The following is a 12880-nucleotide window of genomic DNA, read 5'->3' as shown; positions in this document are numbered from 1 at the left end:
TGCGGCAAGTCTGCATTCTTGTTAAAAATTTAGTCTAATCCCTGTACTGATCATTGTATGGGCAGTGGGCACTTGAGAACTTCTCTGCTGTGTCTAACTGTAGGTCGTGTAGGACATATTCTCTTTGGGGTTGAATTATCCACCGAAAATGCGTGTTTTCGCCCACTTTATTGTTGTCCATGTCTTTAAGGCTTCTTGGGTAGGCTTCGGCAATGTTCCATTGTTCAGTTTTTATGGATTTAACCCGGTTCGATCAAGTAAACTCGCCTACGCATATAGTTTCAGCTTCAGTGACAAATAAGCATTCGTTGTATAAGTTCGTGTGCTACATTGACATGAATGAATAATAGCTAAGTCCGCAATATCATATTGTAATTCACATTTATCGTGCACTGCGGTACTCGTACTTTGGCTGAAATTTCACCCTGTCTACTGTAGTGTGACCGATGTATCTCAAGTGTGTGGCAAAAATACGACACATTATGAAGTTGTCACGATACTGGTTTAGAATTTCTTTCATGTCACGTCAAATGCACAATTGTACATTGTACGTAGCCTATATGTACAAAATATATCGGCCCTATTCCGCACAGCATTAGTGTATAACCACAATATAATGCAGGTTAAGGGTATTTAGAGCTGGGAATACTAGAAGGAGTTATTACAGCCACAAACTTATATGAGCAGTACGCAATATGGGCGTAGCAAGAATTCAAATTAGAATGGAACACCAGGTTACGTCACGGAACAATCATTGAATTGGGCGGAAGAGGGACTAAATTGGGCAAAGTTTCCTGGTTATTTTCATATCTATATTGATGTGTTATTCACTATTTGGTAGCTTTATGAATTGCACACTAAGCCTAACCGACAATTCGCATACAGCTTTCGGATCGTATCAATGGCTCGATCTATGAAGATAAATCTAGTACTGCAAGACTTTTTGAAGCTTATTATGATGCAATCTGCAGCTTCACAGCTATCAAATCCATATTTCCGATAAATCAATTATAGTATACATACAAATATTCCGGAGATCCTTAACTTCAATATATTTATTACATCAGTGAGTCTATTGTCACATCATAATGGAATATACAAACCGTCGTCACCAGAACAGCTGCTGCTATGTTTGGCTACAGCTATGTAAAATGTTTCGTTATATGCCGTATTTCCGCGCTTAAGAGACCAGACTGGCTATCGACTGACCGTATTAGTCGTCGTGAATCTGTGAAGAAAGCCTCTTTCGAGATTGAAAATATCTGGAGGGTGAGTTACATTTCGTATCTGTACTATTGTAGTAAAGAACATTTGTTCCGTTGCGTTTCCAGTACAGATCCGATTCCTGTTACTCAGTGTCGCAGCTGTACTGAACAGAATTATATGTAGCAAGTTGGAATTTTAAACGTACCGGTAGTGACGATACATTGAATTCACATAAATTGTTGTATCACCAGTACCGATACCAATCTCCAAGACACAGTAGCTCAATGTCTCTAATGAAGATACTGTTGACAGGTCCAGCATTAGCTATGATTAGAAACTACGGTAATTTGGGTTTGAGCGACATCGTTTGTAAGTGCATTGAAAAAAAATCGACTCGATTGTCGTTATATTGATTACCAAAGCACATCACGACCTGTTTGAGTGTAAAGGGTAGCCTACCACTGACTATGCAGAGAGATGTTTATAGGCCTATCACCCTGTCATTATCACTGAGCTATAAACACATTATATATTATGTTATGTTATGGTAGGAAGGTAAACATATTATCTATTCTACTTCAGACTTGCAAGGGCAAAGATCGCAAATTTGGGGTCTTGAAGAATGAAATTATCGATTTCTCCTCATGAGAAAACAAGTGTAACATACAAACAGCAAAAGGCAGAAGCATATGAAGCAATGGTATCTGAGGTGAGCAATGGACATTTGATGAAAGCTTTCGATCCTCGTAAATTGGGGCCAGTAAATGTTAATGATATTATGACATGGGTGAAAATATGACGATGCTATATTGCTATCACTATGAATATGAGAGACTTGACTAGGAACAGGCTTACCTCATTGAACATATTTTGCAGTGGCCCCCTCAGACTATCTGCTAAGAGTATGTGACCCATCAACTAGACTACTTCTTTTGAAACTACTTCTCTGAGTTCTGTTCATATATTTATTTTAATTTGAAGCAGCTTGACATGGATTTGACATAGCCACTTCTATATGCTTGTCATTGAGTAGAAATTGACATCTATTGCTTGAGTAGCAATGCGCACTACTGCGGTCAACTCGGTGTGCAACAATGCACGGATTAGCTGGGTCTTCAATGTTTTGACCAATATGAAGAGGCAAACATAGCCTTGCCAAAGTTTATCAAACTATCCTTTCGATCAATATAAACAAATCATAATATATGCACTTCTTGACTCATGATAAGACATCCTACACACGATCTGTGCATATGCACAAATCTGCTTTTTGTTAGATTCAAGGACTGATTGCTATTAGTAGCAGACTCTTACTCTGTGAATGTGAAATCAAATATGTTGTTGGTGAGTAATATACTATGCGTAGGATAGTTACAAAATTGTACTTTAACGCGCTTATTTACAAGCATAAAGCAAGTCAAGGCTACAACATCAGTACACATGTCGGATGTCTTGGGCCTTTCGAATCCAATCCAAATTTTCAACTAAACGTTTACCGTATGCCTCATGGTTATTTTTTCAATTTTAGGATGCTGCTATAAAAGCTAATATCATGGAATTTCGACCAAATCGACGTCACATTTAACGGTAGAAGCGTATGCTGCGAAACAGTAAAGGATCGTTATCAAACAGCTTGTATTCCAAGGTAATCATTATCATTCAGCTAATTTGCAAATTTCCATGTATAGGCTAAGGCAGTGGTTCCCAACGTGGGCGATATCGCCCCCCAGGGGGCGATTTGGCGGTCTAGGGGAGCGAAAATGACGAAGGGGGCGTCAGGGGGGCGAAAATAGGAAGGGGCGATAGGGGGGGCGATGACGCGTCAAAACGGCTGACCTTTTTTTTTTTAGTCAACCCACGGAAATTTAGTTACAAAAGTGTGTCAAATTAGACATCGAGCCGAAAATTTGACCTTTTTTTTAGTCAACCCGCCGGTGATTACTGTTTGTATGCCCAATTTTCGGTACACAAAATTTTGGGAGGATGATCGGTGTTGACCTTGAAAAGGAGGCGATGGGTCGAAAAAGGTTGGGAACCACTGGGCTAAGGCAAGTCAAGGTTTCCTAATCAGACCTGTATCTGCGGTCGCTTTGAATCCATTCTGAAAGTCAATATTGCCCAACTATAGAAAACGTTTTGTGTTTTGGATTAATACCAAGTAGTCAAATTTAAATCAAGTCCATGCATCTCTTTCTCTGATTATTTTTTAAATTTTAGGATGCTGCTTAAAGACTGCATGCTCCAAGAGCAAGATTATATCACTGGAACTAACCGAGTTTAGGAGTATGCTGCGACAACTGAAAGACTCGTTATCAAGTCAGCAGGTATGACAACTTTGTTAACGACACCTGATGTCAACTTTCGTAGTCGCATATATGAAGTAAACCAAAGCAGAGATGGTCAAAGTTACTAGCGTTGCTACTCAAGTCTATGTAGAAATACCCCGTCAATTTATACTCGATTACAAGTAGATGCAACAGTTCCCAATACAAGTCAAAACTACGTCAAGTGGAAGTAGAATACGAAATGTCGGAAAAATAGTCAATTATGGTAAGTAGTTTTTCGGAAGTTTGTACTTTGAAAATTGCAATATGAATCTTCGCGACTAATATTAAATTACTAATGGTATATGACACTACTAACAGGAACAATCTTCATAAATATATTCAGTTATTCCTGGTACAGGTGGTGTTGCTAGACTTGGACAACTAGATATTCTAGTTGTTTAATTATACTAATTGAAGCTATTCTAATTTGTGAAATGTTTCTATGCTCTAATTCTAATTCTAATCGAATTTATGAAATCTTTCTATGGTCTACGGTAATTTTAATTCTAATCTAATGTCTGGGTTTCCTGAAAAGGCTACAGGAGAACTGTAGAATGCGAAACGAGCCAAGCTTGCGGTGCAGTAGGGGTGTTCAAAAATGACTTTTTATTCTCAAATTCTACTCGCTACTTGATAAAATTGTTAGGTTACCTTATTGAAGCTTGCACACTAAATTTGGTTTGATTCCAACCAGCAGCCGCATTGCTACTGGAGAAGAAAGTTTTTTTAATTTATTATATTAAAATGAGTCAAAATTTTCTGTTCACCCATGAAATTGTTGTCCATAAACGATGCCCACCAAATTTGCCACAATTCAAACCTGCCGAAGCGGAGTTACTGATGTCGAAAAATTTGGATTTGAATAAAATAGTATTTACGGTGGGCACAACTGTAATAACTGATTAAAGAATCGGTCACCGTAAAAATACTTTTGTATTAAAATACAATATTTTTTAACGGCAATAACTCCGCTTCCACTAGTTGGAATTGAGCCTAATCGGTTGAGCAATGTTTCTATAGGAAACCTAACAATTTAATGGGGTGAACAGAAAATTTCAAATCTTCTTTTATTCATTTTCATATAATAAATAAAAAACTTTCTTCTCCTGTAGCAATGCGGCTACTGGTTGGAATCGAACCAAATTTGGTGTGCAGGCTTAAATTAGGTAACCTTACAATTTTATCAAGTAGCCAGTACGATTTGAGAAAAAAATCAATTTTTGAAGACCCCCAGCGCACATATCAGATGAGTTTAGAATCCAATCCAAATTGTCAACTAAACGTTTATACCTCATGGTTATTATTTCAATTTTAGGATGCTACTATACAAGATCATGTCAGGGCATTTCAACCAAGTCGACGTCGCATTGAACCATAAAACCGTATGCTGCGAAACAGTGATGGATCGTTATCAAACAGCACATATTGCAAGGTAATCATTAGCATCAAGCTAATTTGCTAATTTCCATGTATAAGGCAAGTCAAGGTTTTCTAATCAGACCTGTATCTGCGGTCGCTTTGAATCCATTCTGAAAGTCAATATTGCACAACTAGAAAACGTTTCGTGTTTTGCATTAATACCAAGTAGTCAAATTTAAATCAAGTCCATGCATCTCTTTCTCTGATTTTCTTCTAATTTTAGGATGCTGCTTAAAGACTCCATGCTGCAAGAGCAAGATTATATCATAGGAACTAACCGAGTTTAGAAGTTTGCTGCGAAAACTGAAAGACTCGTTATCAAGCCAGCAGGTATGACAACTTTGGTAATGACTAGGGCAATTTTTTTGACCTAAAACATGGAAGATTTTGACCTAAAAAATCTTAATTTTGACCTTTTTTGACTTAAAAAACTGAAATTTGACCAAATTTTGACCTCACGTATGCAAATTAGGTGTTTTCGCATATAATGTTAAAATTGTACTACTTATCTTCATTTCTGATTGGAACTGTCTGTCCTTACAAAATAGATTGGCCTGAAAAAACGTTTTTGGCTCAAAAACTGACAGATTTTTACATGAAAAACTAGTATTTTAACGAAATCTGGCCCTATGAAGAATTCCAGTAGTTACATTACGTATTCTGGTGGAAATAATTAAAATTTGTTGTAGTACAACGAAAGATCCTTTCCTACATTCTCGGGTAGAAAGTGTCTGTCCTTACTACGTAGCTTGCCAAGAACGGAGAAAGAACATTCAACAGCAGCATTTGTTGGCTGACAACACTCAAGTTGTGTGCACACTGCTAGTGACAAACCGTGTTGCTTCATTCTGACAATGTTGTCTATATCACAATTTTTAAGCTTGCGCTTCTTGATATAAGAACCATGCAATGTCCAAGCATTCTTGCTTCAGCTAGGATATTGTGGTACGTTGACCATAAAACCATGTCCATATTTGTTTCATTAGACCCTTTATGATTCACAATGAGCAGACGATGGTCCGTTTACAACGGTAGGCCTATAAAGTAGGCTACAAGCTGTAAAATATCAAATGATAAGTTCACCGACAGCGCAAAATCTACGATACAAACGAAATGCAGAGGTCAAAAAATGTTTGACTTTGTAAACAATTTTGACAAATTTTGTAAACAATTTTGACAAATTTTGACCTAACGCTACAATTTTGACCTAATTTTGACTTTTTTTGACATGTCAAAAAAAATTGCCCTAGTAATGACACCTGATGTCAACTTTCGTAGTCGCATCTATGAGGTAAACCAAAGCAGAGATGGTCAAAGTTACCAGCATTGCTACTCAAGTCGATGTAGAAATACCAACTTCAATTTATACTCGATTACAAGTAGATGCAACAGTTCCCAATACAAGTCAAAACTACGCCAAGTGGAAGTAGAATACGAAATGTTGGAAAAATAGTCAAGTATGGTACGCAGATTTTCAGAGGATTCTACCTTGAAAATTGCGATATGAATCCTCGCGACTAATATAAAATTACTAATGGCATATGACACTACTAACAGCAAGAATCTTCAAAAATATATTCATTTATTTCTGATATAGGCGGTGTTGCTAGTATTCTAGTTGTCTAATTATCCTAATTGAAGCTATTCTAATTTGTGAAATGTTTCTATGCTCTAATTCCAATTCTAATCGAATGTATGAAATCTTTCTATGGTTTAATTTTAAGTATAATCTAATGTCAGGTTTTCCTGGAAATGCTACAGGAGAACTGTATAGTGCGAAACAAGCCAAGCTTTCTGTACAGTAGGGGTGTTAAAAATGAATCTTTATTCTCAAATTCTTCTGGCTACTTGGTAAAATTGTTAGATTACGGAATTGAAGCCTAAACACCAAATTTGGTTCAATTCCAACCAGTAGCCGCATTGCTACAGGAGAAGAAAATTATTTTATTTATTATTTAAAAATTAGTAAAAAAATTCAAAATTTTCTGTTCACCCTTGAAATTGTAAGGTTGTCTATAGAAACGATGCCCACCAAATTTGCCTCAAATCAAACCAGCCGAAGCGGAGTTATTGATTTCGAAAAATTTGGATTTGAATAAAATAGTATTTACGGTGGGCACAACAGTCATAAATAATTAAAGAATCGTTCACCGTAAATACTATTTTATTCAAATCCAAAATTTTGTGACGGCAATAACTCCGCTTCCACTGGTTGGAATTGAGCCAAATCGGTTGAGCATTGTTTCTATAGACAACCTAACAATTTAATGTGGTGAACAGAAAATTTTAATTCTTTTTTCGTTCATTTTCATATAATAAATAAAAAACTTTCTTCTCCTGTAGCAATGCGGGTACTGGTTGGAATCAAACCAAATTTGGTGTGCAAGCTTCAATTATGTAACCTAACAATTTTATCAAGTAGCCAGTAAAATTGAAAGAAAAAGTCATTTTTGAACACCCCTACTGTACAGTAGACATTTGCTATTCTCATGCTCATAAGATGAACTATGATTTGATGATAACGGAGTTTGATTCAACTTTTCGCGATTTCAGTAATTCTAATTCTAATCTAATTTGAAAAAAACTGTTAGCTAGAATTATAATTTTAATCTAAGTTACAACTGTGTAGCTCAAATTTTAATTCTACTCTAATTCGAAAAAAAAAAACTTGTAGTTGTAATATAATTCCAATCCAATTTGGAAAAACGGAACGTTTTCTAGTTGCCCAAGTCTGCCTGTTACATGCGGTTTGCATGAAAACTATCCATCAATTTCCATCTTGTCGATGACTAATTGCCCACACATACAGTGATCGTGTGTGAACATGTTTCCTATAGCGGTAAGTTCACCCTATCGGACCACAGTCTGTGCTGCAATTCCTTAGCAAGTGTAACATCTCACTTTTTGTAAGTACTTTGTGAAAATATATATACTTTGTAATGGCTTCTATTTTTGTGGTCTTTCATTAAGTTATGCATGTTAGCATATGTGCCTGTTATTTGGGTTGTGAATATGCATTTTGATTTCAGAATGATGCCACAAGTTCTTGCTGAAGATAGTGACTCAGCCTTCGCCGTACAAGAGTGTTTTTCGGAAACCTGGAGGAGGCGACTTCCCAATACTACATGGGCAATGTTCTTCGAGCAGTATTTTCAGTGAATTTTTTTCTTCGTCGCTGGGATCTCTGTTTTTGTTATTTCACTAAATATGTTTCCATTTTATGTTATTATGGTTCAATTGATATCGAATATATGCAATCAAGAAAGTTTATTTGCAATAGCGTGCCATTTGGAAGAAGATGCAGGATTTCAAGTGGGGTGTATATATTGAAATTCCGCCCCAATCAATTCTAATGGCTAGGGTGAGATATCCGATATACACCGCAAGGAATCGGGTGGATCCTGGTCATTCACACCGGCAGGGTTACGTAAGTTCTGTTTTCGTGTACCACCTTTTGGGGTGTGTATAACCACTCTTTTCGCTAAGAGTGATGTCCTGCTTTTCCCAGATATGTCACCCCTTCGCCCCAAATGTACTCTCTTTCTGTCAATTTGTCCTCCTTGTTAGCTTAAAATATCCAAAAAAACACCACGACTAACGCAAAATGTGGGCCTAGATTACGAAAGTCGGGTATTTACGTAGCCAAATCGGAAAAATGACGCTATGATGGTATTGTGCAGGCTATTACGTGGATACGGGGGCCTGTGTAAACATGTATAGGTGAGTAGTAGAAGCGCCCCAAACTACCGTTACATCAAAAAGATCGAGCGCACTCGACCATGTCGGGATATATCCACCTTGGTACAGCCAAATGATCCAATGTCGTACCGAGAATAGCCGGGGTGGTGGTACATCATTCTCACAAGATGTAGTTTGGAATGCGTGTGAAATCGACATCGTCCGCTACTCGACTGAAGCAAGTCGCCACTGCAGTCCCTCTCTGTGTATACACAACCTGCTGAGCACTGCAGATCCGGACGAAACCATTCATTCTGGCGTGGTTATCGAGATAGCTGGAGCGATTTACAACACATGCTAAATTTACTTCAAACGGAATGACAAAATATAGCTTTGGAGTACTCAAGTAGTTTTAAAGAAATGACGGTATCGTGATATCGCTTTCTATCCTAATTATAAAAGAGTAGGTCCCCATAAAACTGTCGAGCCCAAGCACGTTGGTAACTGTGATAGTAGACAAAACTGACTCGAGTACCTCAGAAATAGTGACTGTATTTCGTTTGCTGACCACGCTCCTGCTTATTCACACCGACTGACTTGCGTAGTAAGCAACTGCACCCCCGCCATCTTCTTATTGCTCAAATAATTTTACAATGAATATACACGAAATCCATTCTAATTTGTCGCTAGTGTTATCAGCACAAAAGACACAGTTACACAAGTCTCGCAAAAAGGTGTTGTGTTGATACACTACAATCGTTTTATCGCCACTATTTAACTCATAGCTCGATCGCACGACTGACGTTTCCGCAGATCAATTTTTGACGTTTGATCAACTCTTGCCTGGTTATGGGGTTTCTAATCACAGGACGATTGAGATTCTGGTGTGTCTTTTCGATACGTTGCGCAAACTCGACACCTTTCGTTCGGAGTACGTATTCGCGTTGCGGAAACCATTTTGCATGTTCTGTCCAAACCTCGTCTTCCCGGTCCCAACGAAGCCCTCCGTCACAGTACTAGCATTTGGTTCTGTCCGAATCGACGTAGTAAAACCCCGCTTTTGCTAACTGTTCAACGCTAGCCTTAATTTTATTCGGTTCCCAGCCGTTGTCGAACGTTGCGATTCTTTTTGACAACGACGACATGAGAGGATTCACGGGGTTAAGACAAGGAAATAGTTGCTCAAGACATCGCTTTTCGTCCTCGGAGGGTTGCTGTGGTTCTTGTAGATGTAAAGTGAGACGTCGTATTTTGTCGTCAAGCAACTTATCCAAATTGTCTCGTTCGTGCTCGGTTAGCGCCACATTGCCCGAATCGTCGCCACGTGCGAAACAACAATCCGGGAGATACGTCAAGTGTATTTCAGATACATCGTCTGTAGGCCTCCAATTGCGGAGAACGCCGGAGCAGCTGAAGCACTGCGTTCTGTCTAGGTCACCGAGGTAGAATAAACCTTGTTTTGCCAACTCGCCGACCGCCCGTGGTATGGGGTAGCTGGGCCATTTATCAAAGGTTTCGCGACGCTTCGACTCCTTTCGCAAGTCGAGATTCCTAACCCGATACTCGTGCTCTTGATCAACGATATTCGCAAAGTTGATGTTGGCGTTTCCAGCGTCTTTAAACTCTCTCAATAAACTTTTGAAATTCGATTTCACGATAGGTATGTTCAACGCGTCTCGTACACAATTCGCGTCATGACGCCGTGAACTCGACCCGGTCCATCTTTCGAGGTACACACTGCATCAAAAGCATTTGATTTTATCTTCAAATCCTAGCCAGTAGTATCCTTCAGACGCTAAATCGGTGCGTGTTGCGTATGATACTTTAGAGAATTTGGCGAACGTGGCGAGTCTGTACAATTCACTGCGGTGTGAACCGGAAGCGATATACACGCGTTTCTGTCCGGGTGGATCAGAGTATCTCTCCATTCACGTTATGCCAAGCTCTTTCATAAACATGAAGTACTAAGACAGAGCTTTTGTGTCTAAACGTGCCCCATAGGTCAACCGAGTCGGCTCACACATATATTCCTAGTTTATCCTTGAGAGCTGTATAGATTACTGGTAGCTGTACTTTTATGGCTGATTGACAACCGTTAGCTGTCGCTATTGCACCATGTACATATGTGTTTACCAGGAGCGGGCCACTTCTGCAGTCCGCGGGGGGCGTGTATAGCATAGTACCTCGGCGGTGCGAATTGCTGAATCGATACATTATTCGACCACCGATCAACATATACGAGAAATAAATCGTATTCAATCAATGTATTTTAGCAACAGCAATGTCACTACAAAGCCGTATCTCGCCGATAATAACGAGGACAATGTGGATTTGAGAACAGTATTTTTATACAGGCACCGCCATGTCTGCTTCTCTCTAATCAATTAACACACGGTGCAATACTTAAATAAGATTTCATAGTGGTCTATAAGCCTGATACCCTAAATTGACAGAGATATCAATTCATTACAATTGTTTTCTAACGACGCTACAGACAAGTACCAGACCAGTAAACACAAAACGAATAGTCACACTGTTGCGTCAATTCACCGAAGACTCAGTATGAGACACTCTCGACCAACGAATGTGCATTGGGCAACCGAAACAGGTGACCTTGCGTAGGGGGGTATTTTCGATAACACCGATACGGCAACTTTATTTTCTCTAAACGGGGTGGGGGGGGCAGACTAGATGACCTCATGGGGCCGTATCGCAACTCCGTCGTCAAAGCATCTCGATGGTGCAGACGAAAAAGAATACCGTATCTCTCTCTCTCTCTCTCTCTCTCTCTCTCTCTCTCTCTCTCTCTCTCTCTCTCTCTCTCTCTCTCTCTCTCTCTCTCTCTCTCTCTCTCTCTGTCTCTCTCTCTCTCTCTACTGACAATGTGATGGAGAGCGGCTTAATTCAGCAGACAAAGACTGGAAGCAACAACTAGCAAACACAAATCTAATGGCCACACCGACATTCACAGGTATTCGATAGACCCGATCATACCGAGGTTACCCCACTTCTGTAATGGCACGGGTACGAAGCATTTTGAACGGTGTTGCTCAGTCGCGGTTCTTGGCATTTCAAGACCTCTGTTAGCATCAGTCTATCTCACCGTTGGAGTGCCAATGTCAAACGTCGTAATAGTGATCACTCGCTCATGTGTAGAATATAGAAATTGACGCCTGTCCTATTTGCATGACCTCATGTCTTTTGGTAAACTTACTAAAGCGGAAAGTCACTGCCAAGCTGGACATTGATTGATCGGGCATCGAATTGACTATAGCTCGTATCGCGAAAATTGTTCACCGACTATAACGGCTTTCTGGGATGCATTTCTCTATTTACGTTCTCAGATCCTTACAGCAATACACGATCATGCGCAGGATTGAATTACAATTCGCAGGCACAAACAATAACACACTGTTGAATTTCGTCGTACAAACAGACAGAATTTCACACAGTCGGCGCGAATGATTGTAATTGGTGATGGTGGTTGGCGGCGTTCGAAAGATTAGTGCCTCGGCCTGCCATAGCTGAAAACAAGCGACCCCTTCCCCCTAAATAAGCGAGCGACCCGAGTTCGAGTCGAAGCTCATGTATTGGAAACCAATGTTCTACTGACAGGGCCATTCTGTGCCTACCATTTTGCCACCCGGACATACAAATATCGAAGGTTTTCGCCAACAAGCGCGGTCGCTCCGGGCCATGGTTTTATCACCGCCGATCATTATGACAGCCCACTTCGCACATGCAGTCACATATTGTTGCCTGAAACTTTATATCTTGGTGTGTCCTGTACGGAAATGACCAGCGCCGAAATACCAATGCCAGCGGGTTGTACAGGCACGCCCCTAGATTAAAGAATCTCAACGGTATTGAACTGTCTCAAACGACACCAATATTTTACCAGGGCTTACAATATTTTCAGCCTCCCAAACAGTGCATTTTTGGTGTTAAGTAAAACGAAAATAGAATTGTTACGTTTGAGTTTGATGATGTTTTATATTCTCTTGTTAGTAGCAGGCAAGATTTACAAGAACAAAGCAAGCAAACGTTACAAGAACTGACACCAAATAACAAATCATTGAAATCAAATATATTTTTCAGATTCAGCCCATGACTATCTTGCGGTTCCCTTAATTTCTGCCAATAAGTAATGATTAGGGCAAATTGTTGTTGCACTAAAATCACGAGAAAGTTGCATTTAATTTTAACAATAGTTGCAGTAAAAAGTTGCACATATAATTTGGTTAAATTAT

General features: G+C 39.4%; 1 long non-coding RNA gene across 1 annotated transcript; it reads left to right on the top strand.

Moving 5' to 3' along the window:
• The first annotated feature begins 776 nt into the window (after nucleotides 1-776).
• Nucleotides 777-8217, top strand: LOC145451093 (uncharacterized). Its single transcript, XR_013918686.1, has 7 exons — nucleotides 777-1269; nucleotides 1789-1915; nucleotides 2735-2851; nucleotides 3424-3530; nucleotides 4849-4965; nucleotides 5176-5282; nucleotides 7982-8217. It is a non-coding gene; the product is annotated as an uncharacterized LOC145451093 (long non-coding RNA).
• Nucleotides 8218-12880: the final 4663 nt, after the last annotated feature.

Source organism: Botryllus schlosseri, chromosome 11, assembly GCF_051294905.1.
Source record: "Botryllus schlosseri isolate E-star chromosome 11, Bs_hap1, whole genome shotgun sequence".
Classification (NCBI taxonomy): domain Eukaryota; kingdom Metazoa; phylum Chordata; class Ascidiacea; order Stolidobranchia; family Styelidae; genus Botryllus; species Botryllus schlosseri.
Note: the sequence above shows the minus strand (reverse complement) of the source record. Positions and strands in the feature narration are given on the sequence as shown.